Below are 18,753 nucleotides of genomic sequence, written 5' to 3' on the forward strand. Positions count from 1 at the left end.
TAGGGACACTAATAATGTTCTAAACATTTATACTTACCTAAAAAACATGGAATTTACCAAAAATCCACTTAATTGGACCAATTGATGGCCAAGGCTTATAGTTGCACCATGGGGTCTTGTGTCCATTACAAATGTGGATGGTCACAGGGAGATCATTAGATCTATCCCTAGACCATATTACATCAAGAAAAGAAATATGATTAGGTGCTTTGAACTAGTGTTTCCTATATTTCATAAAATTTAAACTATGGAGTTTCCCTCCAAAATGCTCATGTAGCCGTTACATTCAAGATTTGAATTTTCTAAAGCAATAAGCTAAATTTTAAGTGACCTATTGAATGTTTCAACTTATGAAATGACTTGAGATTATTATGAGACCTTATTAGGACCTATATAATGACTCACTTACACTATGTAAACCTAGACATTACTAAAGTTCAAATCTCATGGTCCTTTACAACTTTTCAATATGAAAGTCTTTCAAAATAGTATACAATATTATGACTCTTTATGCTTTCAAATGCCATGATTGGTTGCAAAATGGAAGAAATAAAGTATTCTAATTGTTCATCCATACTTTCTAAATTTTTCTTATTTGATTAGTTTGATCAAAATAGTTTTAATAATCATAATGTCAGCTTTATGTCAAATAAGGAAAAAACCAAACTTGTAATAAGATATCCGCAAGCAATTATCTTTCATATAGTTATAAATGCTCTTAAAATTGTCCTTATAGCCTTGTATCACATGCAAATATGATTTGCAAGAACGTGTTCAATATCTTCCTCTTATAATTCCTTACAAAGAACTACCAAAATACAAATTAGAATGTGCACCTAATTTAACTTGTCTTTTTCATTATTACAAAAACCATATACAAAAAAAGTTCACATTTTACATCATAAATCTTAGGAATTCTCCCCAATACAACCCCCCCTCCCCAACTCTTCATGATGTACCTACATTCCAATATCATAAAAAAATTAGTAACTTATTGTATTAAACAAGATAATCATCAGTTCATCGAATCATTATGAAGAAAATAACATAAGAAGTAAATATACCTAGTCGACTGTTCCAATAGCATCCTCTCTATTTTAGGGTCTCCAATAGGGCTTCATGATCAACATTAGCAATAGTAAAATGTTCTTTTACTTTTTTTCTTCCTTGACACTTCAATAATTTTACATTTGTTGCTATAATAAGATGCGAATATATGAGAATTATTTTGTGCTTTTGATAGTCTTCGAATGGAGGAATTTTGTTCCTTCTAAGCATGTATGTTTGCAACCATGTTCGAGTGACAACCACTAAACTAGTAGGATATGTGAATCTATCATCATCTGTGATCAGTTCTGCAAGTTTTTGTTTACCTTTTACACAACGTGCTAATCAATAATCAGATTTCTCACCATTCCCTTGTGGTGCAACCAATGCAAAGACATGTCCTGGCTGAAGTAGATCTAATAGATGGTTATGCTCAAGTGAACTTTCCATGTCATCATTTCTGATAGAGGGTATGATAGACAATGGAGTAAGATAATGTGGAGCCCATGTGTCCACCCACTCACTTGACTCACAGTGATCCCAATCACACTAAAAACAACTAGGACAACAACAAGCTAGCTGTCATGTCCAAATGGTCCATGTACTAGAATCAGAGCTCCAAAATGAATACATTTTTTATGAGTCTCTCACTGTAGCACAATCTGATCTATCAGCTACAGACCCTTCCTCAACCAACCAAAAGAACCTATGTACCACTGAATCAAGAGTCCCCCCCTATGATAATGCTAAACTACACCAATCAACAATGCTACGAGCATCAAGAAGCTCTGTTGCTAAAATATTCAGTTGCTCCTTGACTAGAGCTCTCTTCACACATGCCCCCACTCCATCATGTTCCCCTTTTCCATGGCCGAACTCAAAAAAACTCCAAATATGAGGCACCCCTCTCTCTACATGCATCCTACACAACCAATAAAACATGCGAGCATTCTTGAATTGACCTGTATAGTTATTTGACCAAATGATATGTCTATCCATAGCAATTGCATGCTCATGTAAAAAATCAAAATAATTTTTAAAACAATGTTGCACAAACTCGTGAGAGTGAGATCTATCATCACTCATATAAAAATGATACTCTAATATTCTTTCGATTATCTTCCGCACTATCAGGGGCATGTCTATATGTTATGTGAACAAAAATAACAATCTGAATAGAGTTGTAATACTGAGATTGTGTCTCATTTTGAGGTTGCAATGTGTAGTTCTCAACAAAACCAACAACTTATATAATATTTCCAATGGGAAAAGTCTCCTTGCACATTCTAAATTGTTCATCCAACCATTGAGACCTGTGACTATGTCTTGCATACTTGTAAAAAAAAATTGCCTTGAAATTTGAAATAAAACTAGCCACACTGATATCTTTTCCAACTAATTCACATCTAGAGCTCTCACCTCCACTCTTCAATTTGTATTTCACCATTTCATATACCTTTTTTTTCACTATTATCTTTCCAAGATCTTGTTCGCACCCCTCATGGAAACATGTGTCAAACTTGGATAACCCACCACATTCTGAACACTTCTCATTTAAGCAAGCATTTCTATAAAAGAAACAACCATCAACTCTACAACATAAAAGTTGATCTAGCAAGTCTCTTGATAATTTTGGAAGCCCACTAGCACCACAATCCTCCAACATTTTGTTACTATGCAAAGTAGAATGGATGGAGCGTAATGGTTCATAGTGCATAGAAAAATCAACATGATATTTGCAACATGTATTTTGAATTTTGAGTGGCACAAAATAAAATGGCTTCAAAGATTCAAAATCCCTTTGTGATATATGAAGACTTGGATGACTCTCTCTAAATTGTTTGAACAACATAGTTTGACTTACCTCCAAATAGTGTTTAGGATGTGGTGTGCGGTCTATGATGCCAATTCTCAATTTTAACACATCTTTAGCATTGGGTGATATTTATGAGTTAGAGTGTCAAAATTATGTAATTTCTTCCTTCACATCATCGGATAGCTTCTTATCAAAATGTAGAAGTCTCCCACCAAATGCTCATATTTCATTTTGAAGAGGATCATCAATTTTCTCTCGTCAACTAAGTGCTCTTCTCAAATTAGTATGATTTAGATTCAAATAAATAGAAGTTTGTCTCATATATTTTCCCTTTCTCAAATGATGACTTACCAAAGAGGTTGTAATAACCCTTCAAGCAGCTCTGTTATCCTTCACCCTGCTATTGTTCTCAATGCTATTGAGAGCACTGAAAAGATTCTTCACAATAATGGCATTTCTTTCCAACTTTTTATTGACACAAATCTTCAATTTGGAAATCATAAGTCTCATCTTTTGTATTTTTAATAAGCGCATGAAAAGATGACATTGCTCTACCACTGTCTTATTGCCGAAAAACATATGATATAGTCTTAAAGCCCATAACCAAATGGTTCTTTCTAATTTTTTCCCTTCCAAACTAGTAATAATCATTTCATCAATTTCAATTATCCATTTTGGTGTTTTAAAACCTTCATGTTGATTATAATTAAGAGATATGTAAGGTTCTTGTGCATTAGGTTCCTATGCATTTTCATGTTCGACATGGTCAATTATGCAATTTGGATTATGACTTGGTAGCATTTTGTCTTCAAAATTTTCATTCTCTAAATTTTCAATTTCGGCATTATCATTTTCAATAGGTATATTTTCATTCCCCAGCTATACATATTCATTATCTGACTCTATGATTTCACCTTTGACTAATTTATTATCAACCTAACTGATATTTAGCATACCTTGTCTTTTTCTTCGGTGTTCTATTTTGTCCCTTTCCCTATATGCCGCAATGTCTTCAGTGGATATCTTCCTTTTGCGTTTAGCCTTTCAACAACTATTGCTCCTGATTCAGATGAAACTATCGAACACCTAATGTTATATTTTTAATATTTGGGCCCCAAAATGCGACATTTTGTAAAACTTGTGAAAGAAAACTCAAAAAGTGATGTTGTCAGGTTTGCAGGGATAGGGAATATGTTGGAAATTGGTGCCAGTAATATCGGATATCTGATTTTAAATCAGATATCCAATATGCGACATAGGGACTTTTAGAGGGAACCTTGAGTTTGAAAGTTATAGTTTATGATTTATAAATTATTCAAGTTATATTACTATGTAAAGATGTATTATAATATATTATATATATAATAATGTAACGTCAAGATATAACATATAATCTATTAATATATAATAATATATTATGTTATTCTTATTATAATCTATAAATATAATTTATATTATTATTATTTTTCCATTATTTTTATTAAATATAATAGCATACTATATATTTTATATATATGTATGTATGTATGTATAAATGTATGTATGTATGTTATTAATATATATTATTATTATAATCTATAATATATTATTATTATTATTATGAGTTATGTTATAAATATATAATAATACATTATCTTATTAGTATTATAATCTATAAATATAATCTATATTAATATATGTCTCTAGGGCTCCTAGGACCCCTAGGGACATATTAGAATGCTTAATATGGGTCAAAGGGGGTCATAGGTTGACTTATGACCCCGTTCAACCCAAGACATAATAGAATCATTCTTATGGGTAAAAGGGGGTCATAGCTTAACCTAAGAACCCCTTCGACCCATTACATGAAGACATATGTCCCTAAGGGTCCTAGGACCCCTAAGGACATATTAGAATTGTTCAAATGGGTCAAAGGGGGTCATAGCAATTTATGTCCCACGTTTACCCATAAGAATGATTCTAATATGTCCTAAGGAGTCTTAGGACGCTTAGGGACATATGTACACATTTAATGGGTCGAAGGGGGTCATAGGTCAACCTATGACCCCTTTTGAGCCATAAGAACGATTCTAATATGTCCCTAGCGGTCCTCAGACCCCTAGGAACATATCTCACCATTTAATGGGTCGAAGGGGGTCATACGTCAACCTATGAACACCTTTGACTCATATGAATGATTCTAATATGTCCCTAAGGGTCCTAGGACCCTTACGGCCATATGTCATCATGTAATGGGTCAAAGTTGGTCATAGGTTGACCTATGACCCCCTTTGACCCATATGAAGAATTGCAATATGTTCGTCATGTAATGGGTCAAAGGGGGTCATAGGTCAACATATGATCCCCTTTGACCCTAAGAATGATTCTAATATGTCCCTAGGGGCCCTAGGATGCCTAGGGTCATATGTCATCATTTAATGAGATGAAGAGGGTCATAAGTCAACATATGACCCCCTTGGACCCATAAGAATAATTCTAATATGTCCCAAGGAGTCCTCGAACCCCTAGGGACTTATCTCATCATTTAATGGGTCGAAGGGGGTCATATATCAACCTATGACCCCCTTGGACACATATAAACAATTCTAATATATCCCTAGGGGTCCTAGGACCCCTAGAGACATATGTCATTATGTAATGGGTCAAATGGGGTCATAGGTTTCCCTATGACCCCCTTTGACCAATATGAATGATTCTAATATGTCCCTACGAGTCCTACAACACCTAGGGACGTATCTCGTTATGTAATAGGTCGAAGGGGGTCATAGGTTGACCTATGACCCCCTTTGAACCATATGAACGACTCTAATATGTCCCTAGGGGTCCTAGTACCCCTAGGGACATATGTCATCATGTAAAGGGTCGAAGGGGGTCATAGATCAACCTATGACCCCCTTTCACCCATAAGAAAAATTCGAATATGTCCCGATGGGTCCTAGGACCCTTAGGGACATATGTCATCATTTAATGGGTTGAAAGGGTTCATAGGTCAACCTATGACCACCTTTGACCCGTAAGAATGATTCTAATATGATCCTAGGGATCCTAGGACCCCTAGGGACATATGTCATCATGTAATGGGTCAAAGGGGGCCATAGGTTGACCTATGACACCCTTTGACTCATAAGAATAATTTCAATATGTCTCTAGGGGTCCTAGAAATCTTAGGGACATATGTCATCATGTAATGTGTCAAAGGGGTTCATAGGTCAACCTATGACCCCCTTTGACCCATAAGAATGATTTTAATATGTTCAGAGGTGTCCTAGGATCCTTGGGGACATATGTGGTCATTTAATGTGTATAAGGGGGTCACAGGTTACCCTATGACCACCTTTGACTCATAAGAATGATTCTGATAAGTCCCTAGCGGTCCTAGGACCCCAAGTGACATTTGTCATCATGTAATGGGTCAAAAGGGGTCATAGGTCAACCTATGACCCCCTTTGACCCATAAGAATGATTCTAATATGTCCCTAGGGGTCCTAGGACCCTTGGGGACATATATCATCATTTGATGGGTCGAAGGGAGTGATAGGTTACCCTATGACCCCCTTTGACCCATAAGAATGATTCTAATATGTCCCTAGGGGTCCAAGGACCCCTAGGGACATATGTCATCATTAAATGGATCGAAGGGGGTCATAGGTTGACCTATAACCCCCTTTGACCCATAAGAACAATTATAATATGTCTCTATGGGTCCTAGGACCCCTAGGGACATATGTCCTCATGTAATGGTCCAAGGGGGTCATAGGTCAACCTACGACCCCCTTGGACCCATAAGAACGATTCTAATATATCCCGAGGGGTCCTAGGATCCCTGGAGACATATGTCATCATTTAATGAGTTCAAGGGGATCATAGGTCACCCTACGACCCCTTTTGACCAATAAGAAAGATTCTAATATGTCCCTAGGGGACCTAGGATCCCTAGGTACATACGTCATTATTTAATGAGTTGAAGGGAGTCATAGGTTAACCTATGACCCCCTTTGACCCATAAGAATGATTCTAATATGTCCCTAAGGGTCCAAGGATCCTTAGGGACATATGTCATCATGTAATGGGTCGAAGGGGGTCATAGGTCAACGTATGACCCCCTTTGACCCATAAGAATGATTCTAATATGTCCCTAGGGGTCCTAAGACCCCTAGGGACATATGTAATCATTTAATCGGTCAAAAGGGGCCATAGGTCACCCTATGATCCCCTTTGACCAATAAGAATGATTCTGATATGTCCCTAGGGGTCCTATGACCCCTAGGAACATATGTCGTCATTTAAATTGTTGAAGGGGGTCATAGGTCAACCTATAACCCCCTTTCACCCATATGAAGCATTCTAATATGTCCCTAGGGTCCCAGGAACTCTACAGACATATGTCATCATGTAATGGTCAAAGGGGGTCATAGGTCAACCTATGACCCCCTTTGACCCATAAAAACAATTTTGATATGTCCTTAGGGGTCATAGGACCTCTAAGGACATATGTCATCATGTAATGGGTCAAAAGGGGCGATAGGTCAACCTATGACCCCCTTTGACCCATAAGAATGATTCTAATATGTCCCTAGGGGTCATTGGACCCCTAGGGACATCTGTCATCATATAATAGGTCAAAGGGGGTCATAGCTCAAGCTATGACCCCTTTTGACCCATCAGAAGCATTCTAATATGTCCCTAGTGTACCAGGACCCCTAGGGACATATGTTGTCATATAATGGTCAAAGGGGGTCATAGGTCAAGCTATGACCCCCTTTGACCAATAAGAATGATTCTAATATGTCCCAAGGGGTCCAAAGATCCCTGGGGACATATGTAATCATTTAATTCGTCGAAGCGGTTCATAGGTCACCCTATGATTCCTTTTGACCAATATGAACAATTCTAATATGTTCAGAGGGGTCATAGGACCCCTAGGGACATATGTCATCATTTAATGGGTTGAAGGAGGTCATAGGTCAACCTATGAGTCCTTTTTACCTATATGAAGCATTCAAATATGTCCCTAGGGTCCCGTAACCCCTAGGGACATATGTCATCATCTAATGGTCGAAGGACCTATGACCCCCTTTCACCCATAAGAATGATTCAATTATGTCACTAGGGGTCTTAGGACCCCTAGGGAGATATGTCGACATTTAATGGCTTAAAGAGGGTCATAGCTCACCGTATGATGCCCTTTGACCAATAAGAATGATTCTAATATGTCCCTAGGGTTCCTAGGACCCTTAGGGACATATGTCATTATTTAATGGGTCGAAGGGAGTCATAAGTTAACCTATGAGCCCCTTTGATTCATAAGAATGATTCTAATATGTCCCTTGGGGTCCTAGGTGCCCTAGGTAAATATGTCCTCATGTCATGGATCGAAGGAGGTCATAGGTCAACCTATGACACCTTTTGACTCATAAGAATGATTTTAATATGTCCCTAGGGATCCTAGGACCCCTAGGGACATATGTCATCATTTAATGGGTCGAATGGGGTCATAAGTCAACTTTTGACTCGATTTGACTCATAAGAATGATTCTAATATGTCTTTAGGTTTCTTAGGACCCCTAGGGACATATGTCATCATTTAATGAGTTCAAGGGTGTCATAGATCAAGCTATGACCCCCTTTGACCCATTAGAATGATTCTAATATGTTCCTTGGGGTCCTAGGACCCCTTGGGACATATGTCATCATTTAATGTATCGAAGGTGATCATAGGTCACCCTATGATCCCCTTTGACCAATAAGAATGATTCTAATATGTCCCTAAGGGTCATAGGATCCCTAGGGACATATGTAATCATTAAATGGGTTGAAGGGGGTCATAGGTCAACCTATGACCCCCTTTGACCCATATGAAGCATTCTAATATGTCGCTAGGGTCCCAGGACCCCTAGGGACATATGTCATCATGTAATGGTCAAAGGGAGTCATAGGTCAACCCCTAGGACCCCTAGGGACATATTAGAATCATTCAAATGGGTCACCCCTTTGACCCATTACATGACGACATATGTCCCTAGGGGTCTTAGGACCCTTAGGGAGATACTAGAATCATTCAAATGGGTGAAAGGATGACATAGGTCAACATATGACCCACTTTCACCCATAAGAAGCATTCTAATATGTCTCTAGGGTCCCAAGACCCCTAGGGACATATGTCATCATGTAATGGTCAAAGGGGCTCATAGGTCAACCTATGACCCCCTTTGACCTATGAGAACGATTCTAATATTTTCCAAGGGGTTCTAGGACCCTTGGAGACATATGTCATCATTTAATGGGTTGAAGGGGGTCATAAGTCACCCTATGATTCCCTTTTACCAATATGAATGATTCTAATATTTTCCAAGGGGTCATACGACCCCTGGGGACATATGTTGTCATTTAATTGGTTTATGGGGGTCATGGGTCAACCTATGAATCCCTTTGACCCATATAAAGCATTATTATATGTCCCTAGGGTCCAAGGACCCCTAGGGACATATGTCATCATCTAATGGTTGAAGGGGGTCATAGCTCAACCTATGACCCCCTTTGACCCATAAGAATGATTCAAATATGTCCCTAGGAGTCCTAAGACCATTAGAGACATATGTCATCATTTAATGGGTTGAAGAAGGTCATAGGTCACCCTATTATGCCCTTTGACCAATAAAAATGATTCTAATATGTCCGTATGGGTCCTAGTTCCCCTAGGGACATATGTCATTATTTAATGGGTCAAAGGAAGTCATTGGTTAACCTATGATTCTCCTTGACCCATAAGAATGATTCTAATATGTCCCTAGGGGTCTTAGGACCCCTAGGGACATATGTCATCATGTAATGGATCGAAGGGCGGCATAGGTCAACCTATGACCCCCTTGGACCCATAAGAATGATTCTAATATGTCCCTAGGGGTCCTAGGACCCCTAGGGACATATGTCATCATTAAATGGGTCGAATTGGGTCATAAGTCAACATATGACCCCCTTTGACCCATAAGAATGATTCTAATATGTCCTTAGGGTTCCTAGGACCCCTAGGGACATATGTCATCATTTAATTGGTCGAAGGGTGTCATAGGTCAACCTATGACCTCCTTTGACCTATAAAAATGATTCTAATATGTCCCTAGGGGTCCTAGGACCCTTGGGGACATATGTCATCGTTTAATGTATCAAAGGTAGTCATAGGTCACCCTATGATCCCCTTTGACCAATAAGAATGATTCTAATATGTCCCTAGGGGTCATAGTACCCCTAGGGACATATGTAATCATTTAATGGATTAAGGTCCTTTGACCCATATGAAGCATTTTAATATGTCCCTAGGGTCCCAGGACCCCTAGGGACATATGTCATCATGTAATGGTCGAAGGGGATCATACGTCAATCCCTAGGACCCCTAAGGACATATTAGAATCATTAAAATGCGTCAAAGAGGGTCATAGGTTGACCTATGACCCCCTTCGACCCATCACATGATGACATATGTCCCTATGGGTTCTACGACCCCTAGGGACATATTCAAATCGTTCAAATGTTTTAAAGGGGGTCATAGGTCAAGAAATGACCCCCTTCGACCCAATAAATGATGATATATGTCCCTAGGGGTCCTAGGACCCCTACGGACATAGGAGAATTGTTCTTATTGGTCAAAGGGGGTCATAGGTTGACATTTGACCCCCCTTCAACCCATTACATGATGAAATATGTCCCTAGTGGTCCTAGGACCCCTAGGGACATATTAGAATCATTCTTATGGGTCAAAGGGGGTCATATGTTGACCTATGACCCCCTTCGACCCATTAAATGGGGACATGTGTCCCTAGGGGTCCTACGACCCCTAGGGACATATTAGAATCTTTCTTATGGGTCAAAGGGGGTCATAGGGTAATGTATGACCCCCTTCGACCCATTAAATGATGACATATGTCGCTAAGGGTCGTAAGATCCCTAGGGACATATTAGAATAATTTTTATGGGTCAAAGGGGGTTATAGGTTGACCTATGAACCCTTTCGACCCATTAAATGATGACATATGTCCCTAGGGTTCCTAAGACCCCTCGGGATAAATTAGAATCATTCTTATGGGTCAATGGGGGGTCATAGGTTGACCTATGACCCCCTTTGAACCATATGAATGATCCTAATATGTGTCGAGTGGTCCTAGGACCTCTGGGGACATATGTCATCATATAATGGGTCAAAGGGGGTCATAGGTCAACCTATGACCCCCCATTGACCCATAAGAATGATTCTAATATGTCACGAGGGGTGTTAGGAACCCTGGGGACATATGTCATCATTTAATAGGTCGAAGGGGTTCATAGGTCAACCTATGACCCCATTTGACCCATAAAAATTATTCTTATATGTCCCTAGGGGTCCTAGGACCCCTAGTGACATATTTCATCATTTAATGGGTCAAAGGGAGTTATAAGTTAAGCTATGACCCCTTTTAACCCATATGAACGATTCTAATATGTTCGAAGTAGTCCTAGGACCCCTAGGGACATATGTCGTCATGTAATGGGTCAAAGGGGGTCATAATTTGACCTATAACCCCCTTTGACCCATAAAAAAAATTTCAATATGTCTTTAGGGGTCTCCTGGGACATATGTCATCATGTAATGGGTTGAAGGGGGTCATAGGTTGACCCATAAGAACAATTCTAATATATCCCAAGGGGTCCTAGGACCCCTGAGGACATATGTCATCATTTAATGTGTCGAAAGGGGTCATAGGTCACCCTATGACCCTCTTTGACCCATAAGAATGATTCTAATATGTCCTTAGGGGTCCTAGGACCCCTAGGGACACATGTCATCATGTAATGGGTCAAAGTGGGTCATAGGTCAACCTATGACCCCCTTTAACCCATAAGAAACATTGTAATATGTCCCTAGGGTCCCAGGAACCCTAGGGAAATATTTCATCATGTAATGGGCCGAAGGGGGTCATAGGTCAATCTATGACCCCCGTTGACCCATAAGAATGATTCTAATATGTCTTGAGGGGTCCTAGGACCCCTGGGGACATATGTTGTCATTTAATGTGTCGAAGTGGGTCATAGGGTTTGACCCATAAGAACAATTGTCATCATGTAATGGGTCAAATATGTTTTCTCTTGAGTCCTTCCATTTGTAATGACTTTTTAGGGGTCATTCGTTTGTGACTTTTTCTTTAATTTGTATCCCCTTTTTCCATATCTTTTCTCTGTTGTATTTTTCAATGCGTTGATATATTATATATATGAGTATATTCATAGATTCGTGTCCTTTCAAATTAATATTAATTATATTAATAAGGTATTTTATTATTTTATTAATTATATATTATTTTTAATGATTATAAACTATAGTATTATATTAACTATATTATATATATTATGTAAAGACTATTACAATATTATGTAATCTTAGATATTATGATAAATTATAACTATATCATTATTAAACATTCCCTAAGATCATTATATTAAATAATGATATATTATTATACGTATTTAGATATATACTATATATATCACATATATTTAATATTATTTATCTTATTTATTATAATTTAAATGTGATAATAATTAGATATATTATCGTCTTATTGATTTACATTGTAATTATAACGTTTATTCCTTATATATATTGATATTATTATTATGAATAACAATTTCATTATATTCATATAAATGATATAAATAATTAAGTAAAATAGATCATAAATATTTATAGTTTATCAATATTATTTCTTTAGGAATAGTATATGAATTATTATTATATTTTATCCCATAATTGTAGGATTCTCTTTAGGAGGGGTCATGACAAGTCTGCCCCTCTTGAATTTTCTTGTCCTCAAGCAATAAACATTTTCATATTTGTTTCACCTTATATAACGAAGTTGACTACTAGATCCCATTCAAATTTTTACTTGTAAGAGTGCTTCATTCTTTTCAATAAAAGAGTCACACATGTAGTATGCATTGGAATGCAAAGTATACATGTGAATGTATGAAGACACAAAGAAAACACGAAGCATACACATTGATGCATGAAGACACGAAGTAGAGACGATGTAGACACATCATACATAACCTTGATTAGATCCTAAAATTAATAATGCACAATGGCTATACTTCTTGATTAGGCTTATGAACCCTGCAACCACAAAATAAGCATCAGTACATGTATATAAATATATATAAGCTTCAAATAAATTCAAATAATAATAATAAGTTAATCCAAGTTAGTTCCATACTAAAAGCCCAAGAGTGGAACTTTGGCCCCCTTGGCCCCGGTGGTGGGTGTTAGGCATCCACATGAGGTGGTCTACTTAGTGGATTGCTTGTTTGGATAGAAAGGTTCTTGTGAAAAGGAGCCATTACTATCTTTCCCTTAACTAGCACTACAATAGGGTGTTTTCTCTTGATTGCAGACTCCATAAGAAAGTGGTAGGGTTCCCTTTTCTTATTTACATAATCCTTTGGAAGTAATCTTTCTCTCTCTCCTTATTATGATCATCATAAGATGGTAGATTTATGGTGCAAGGGGCACATGAAACAAGCTACAAGTGGTTCCCTAGAGGATATCCATCATGTGCTCAAATTTACTCTGCCTCTCCCTCCACCCACTCCCTACCTTAGGATATCATAATGTGGATGAGAAGATTAATCTAATGAACATATTTTTTTGGCACATGAATCTTTCTCTCTCTTGATCATCTTGAGATGGTAGATTGATGGTGCAAAGGGCACGTGAAAGAAGCTACAAGCAGTTCCTTGGAGGATATCTATCAGGTGCTCGAATTTACTCCGCCTCTCCCTCCACCAACTCCCTATCTTAAGAGATCATAATGTGGATGAGAAAATGAATGTTAATCTAATGAATAGGAATCTTTCTCTCTCCTTATTACAATCATCTTGAGATGGTAGATTGATGATGCAAAGGGCGCATGAAACAAGCTACAAGCGATTCCTTGGAGGATATTCGTTAGGTGCTCGAATTTACTCCACCTTTCCCCCCACCAACTCCCTATCTAAGATTACATAATTTGAACAAGAGATAGACTCTTTGTACTATAATTGAAATGTATTCTAATTACTATGTTTTCCTTAAATCAACATATTTATATTTCATATATATATTTCCCATTTATATTCCATTTTTCATATATTCTGATTTCATTTTTTTGTAACTATAATCATTGATAGACTATTCAATATTCTTCACAATAAAAAAGTGTCAATAATAAGAAAGACATATCAATTATTTCATAGCAATATATGCACAAAATATATATCTTACATCATTACCCTTATGTGTTGAAGTGGTGATTATAGGATATTTATCTATTATTTACTCTTAACTACCTTAAGGATCCTCATAGATTCAACCACCTTGCCAAATAGTTCCCCACTTCTATGTGAATTAAGTGCTTTGAGAGAATAGGTCAATCATGGAGATGTACTAAAATACATTTGCACTAATGATTTTCCTTTGTATATTTCCCTTTCTTTATGATCTTTCCTCTAATGAAACATTAGGCTCCTTTACCTTGGAAGTTTCAAACTTCCTCTGAATCTAATATCTATATCTCCTTTTTTGCAAGACATACTCAAAAGGGAAGATCAAAGAAAGTGCTTGTAGCAAAAACATGAAATAAGAGAAATATTTATATCATATGCAAGAATAAATAATTTTGCACAAACAATAATTCCAATATAATAATCTAATTGAAATATATACTTTAATACATATCTTTCCAACATTTTATTTCCTTATCAAATAACTATGATTATGAAATCTTGATTCAAAAATGAATAAGGAAACATTACACACATAGTTAGTTATCTACATAATTGAATAATTTATTATTCATCATTTAATGATAATATAATAGTTCTATCGATAATATTAAACATGACTTTCTTATTTACCATTAATTCTATTTTAAGTTCATATAATGTTAGAAGTAATAATAACAATAAATTTAAATAACCATTATCAAAATATATACATACCTCATGTATTTTCACTTACCTATCCCACTTGTATATGGTTTCGTAGGAACATGGGTGCTTCCCATGTAGTTTTTATGATATAATGGATGAACATGAGCATTGCTAAAATTGCATTCTCAATCAAGTTATAGATGGATCATGGTATAGTATCCATTCAATCATTCAATCTTACATTGGATGGCTCTCATATATCAATGGGTCAGTTTTGCACTCAAGCTCATATATATTGCTTATTTGGGATTTGGCCTCACCTTCAATGTTTGTCTCAACGACTCCAGTTTATAAATCACTTGCTGTTGTTCACCCAATCTCTTCCAATATTACTTATATTAAATTTTTGATCTTGGTTCCAACTCAACAATTGTACATGATACATATTGTCCTTTTCAATATTGTAATTGTTTTCGAAACACATTATAACTGGATTTGTATGTTGAATCGAAAGTCTCTCCTTTGATGCCTTCATTATTACTATGTGGTTCCCTGTAGCAGCATTTTCTCATTGCTAAATTATTGAATTTCCTTTTGAATAACTTCATAGCCTTGAAGTATCAGCAGTAACAGTAAATACTTAACCAAGCCATTGATTATATATTACTCGCTTTGGAAGGGTCTAATTTTTATGCTCATTATCATTTTTGATCTCACCAACTTCCACACTTGATTGCTTAAGTTTCGATTGATCAAATGATGCGAGTGCACATAGTGCTCCATATGTGGCAACATCTTGTGGGGCAATAACCTCTATATAATTATTTCCAAGTTCAAAGCTTGTCTCCACAAACTTGCGAGTAGATAGCTTGTACTTGGAGGTATGGAGATGGGAAAGTCCAGTAGCACATTTGAGTTTTGCAAGGAGGGGATTGTCTTGGAGATCAAGGGCTTGTGTCTGAGTCTACTTAGCCTTGGTTATGTAGCTAAAGACATGCATGAATTACCCCATCTCAATGCTCACCAGGATCACGTTGAGGTACATCTAGATTATATGCTTCGAAGTGGTACAGTAATCACGAGTCCTTACATAGTTCTTAAAAGCTTCTCCCAGCATCCCATGTGCATAGAAGAAATCCCCAAAATCATTATACTGTTGGAAATGATTGAAATGATCATAATAAGAGTTGTTGGAATAATATATGGAACTAGTAAAAGAATGTCCTCAATCATTGTTTTGTCATTGATGTCAAACTTGCTACTTGCAGGAATGACAGTTGCTTTAGTGATCCAAATACTATCAATTAGTTGATTATCAAGGAGGAGGAAATCAATAAGATGTAACTAGAACACCTAGAGAAAGGTTGAAGTTATGATGTTGTAATGAAGTACAAGGACCAGCTAAGCCATTGATGAAAAAGTGTATTTGATGGAATACTATAAGATACAAAGAATGGGCACACTGAAACATATCAAAGATTTAAGGTTTTAGCTAAGTCTTTTGTAAAGCTCAAACTAAGTTCATTAGAGAGAAGGAGCTGAGAAAGCTAGAAAGAGCCAAGAAAATTCCTAGTTAGTGCCGAGCAGAACTAAGTGCCGAGTGGAACCAAGTGCTGAGCACAAGTTCCAAGTAGAACTAAGTGCTGAGCAGAACCAAGTGCTGAGCAGAACTAAGTGCCGAGCAGAACCAAGTGCCGAGCAAAACTAAGTGCAGAGCAGAATCAAGTGTCGAGCAAAACCAAGTGCCAAGCAGAACCAAGTGCCGAGCAGGTATAGGTGTCAAGTAACACAGAGGTGCCGAGCACTAGTAACTCAATAATGCCGAGCTGCTGCATTATTTTGGGAATCAAATATTCGCTAGATCTAAGCTGACAAGGTTGTTATCTAGAAATTTGTGAATTAAAAGGAAGATAAGAATGATGTTCTAGTGGCACAGAACACCATGTAGAATGTTTTTCGTTTAAGGATACAACTGGCAAAGTTTCTAGAAGAAAACAAGATATGGGGTAGATACATTGTATCCTACCTAATACATTTTGAAGCCCTAAAATTGGAAAGGGAGAATTGAGCGGCAAAAGCAAATCAGACTTCTATATAAGAAGACATAAGTTAATGAAGAAAGTGAGTGAGAAAGGAATAGGGAGAGAGAGGTGGTCAAGCATAAAAACATGAAGTGTTGTAGAATGTGCTAAGGAGAAGAAAGCACAGGAACTCTGTTTGGATAGACGACAACAAGGATGATTGCATTGGTAGAATGAGTATGAAGACTCAAGGAGATGAAGCTTGAGAGGGAGACAAGCAGTCAGAGCTGAAGTGATTGAAGCCAAGCATAAGGATTGAATTGAAAGTGTGATCTGAAATCTGCAAAGTATGTTGTAAGTTATATCAGATCAAAAGACCATTATCGTTACTTTCTAGCAATTGTAACAGTAAGTTTAAATCCTATGGACTCAGGTTGGTTTAATAGCCATAAGATAAATCCTTTAACAGAGTGACATTCCAAGTGAATGTTCTAAAGACCTTTAGCCAGACCCATTCCTAACAGTTTGGTGAAATCCTTTAACAGGGTCACATTTAACAGTGTGTTGTAAGCCTTTAATAGGACAGGCTTTTAACAGGGCATCACTTCAGAAGAGTGAAAATCAAGTAGCATGTTATTGGTGGTTTTTCCCAAATTGGGTTTCCACGTAAATCATTGTGTCATGTGTTGATTTTGGATGTTTTGTCATTGCATATTGATTTACTGTAACTTGCTTAGATGATTGATTTAAGTTTGAACAGATGAAAGGGTATGGATTCATTAAAAGTAGTAAAAAGGTATTAATAGGGAATTTTGGACCTTGAATAACTGATTCACCCACCCCCCCCTCTCAGTTATTCTAAAGAATTCTAACATATATCCCATTGGAATGCTCTCCTTTATTAGGTTTTGTCAAATACCCATTGAGTTCATTCTCAAACTTTTCCTTGTGGAGTTGAGCAAGGTGTTCGACAGCATCAATCCAGTCATGCTCATTGGCAATGCAAAACTAAGAAGAGGGGCCAAGCCTAGCCTCGAGCTTGTGCAAAACATCCTTGAGCAACACCATGTTGTCACCCTTCTTAGCCTCATGATAAGCCATCCGCAGGGTTTCCAACCCCATGCTCTCATTTCCACATCTATCTGCTATGAACATCAACCGCATTATCTTTGTTCTCCCACTGTAAAGGGAGGCATATGCCTTCATGTCCATTTTCTCACCACTCATTACACTCCCACCATTTACATTTCCAACATCATTCCCTTTAACGTCTTCCTCCTAATCCATTTTTGCTGATGTCGGGGTTGTCTCTCTTCAGACTTCATTGTTCACTTAACTACCCTAAGAGAATGGTATTTGTAAACTTAAATCCCAAAAATGAGCGCTGCAAAATTTGAACCCGCATGGACATTTGTAATGAACCCTTTTCGATTGCAAGGCAGAATCTATAAATTCCACTAAAGTTTGCTTAAGTTCCTATGCCTGTTCAGTCATGTAGATGTGCCACAACTTTACTTTGTTTTTAATTTACTAACTTCACAAGATGGAAAGATCCAGGCTCTGATACCATTTGTAATGACCCTTTTTAGGACATTAGGGTTTCTTATTGTAAATATGTTTTCACCTGGATCCATCCATTTGTAATGACTTTTTAGGGGTCATTCGTTTGTGACTTTTTCTTTAATTTGTATCCCCTTTTTCCATATCTTTTCTCTGTTGTATTTTCCAATGCGTTGATATATTATATATATATGAGTATATTCATAGAGGCGTGTCCTTTCAAATTAATATTAATTATATTAATAAGGTATTTTATTATTTTATTAATTATATATTATTTTTAATGATTATAAACTATAGTATTATATTAACTATATTATATAAATTATGTAAAGACTATTACAATATTATGTAATCTTAGATATTATGATAAAT

General features: G+C 36.9%; 1 pseudogene; it reads right to left on the minus strand.

Annotated features, from left to right (window-relative positions):
• Window positions 1–15,479: 15,479 nt before the first annotated feature.
• LOC149560241 (COP9 signalosome complex subunit 1 pseudogene) lies at window positions 15,480–18,105 on the minus strand (annotated as a pseudogene).
• Window positions 18,106–18,753: the final 648 nt, after the last annotated feature.

The sequence above is a fragment of the Cupressus sempervirens genome, chromosome 4, assembly GCF_028749045.1.
Source record: "Cupressus sempervirens isolate cs-2001-9-10 chromosome 4, ASM2874904v1, whole genome shotgun sequence".
NCBI lineage: Eukaryota > Viridiplantae > Streptophyta > Pinopsida > Cupressales > Cupressaceae > Cupressus > Cupressus sempervirens.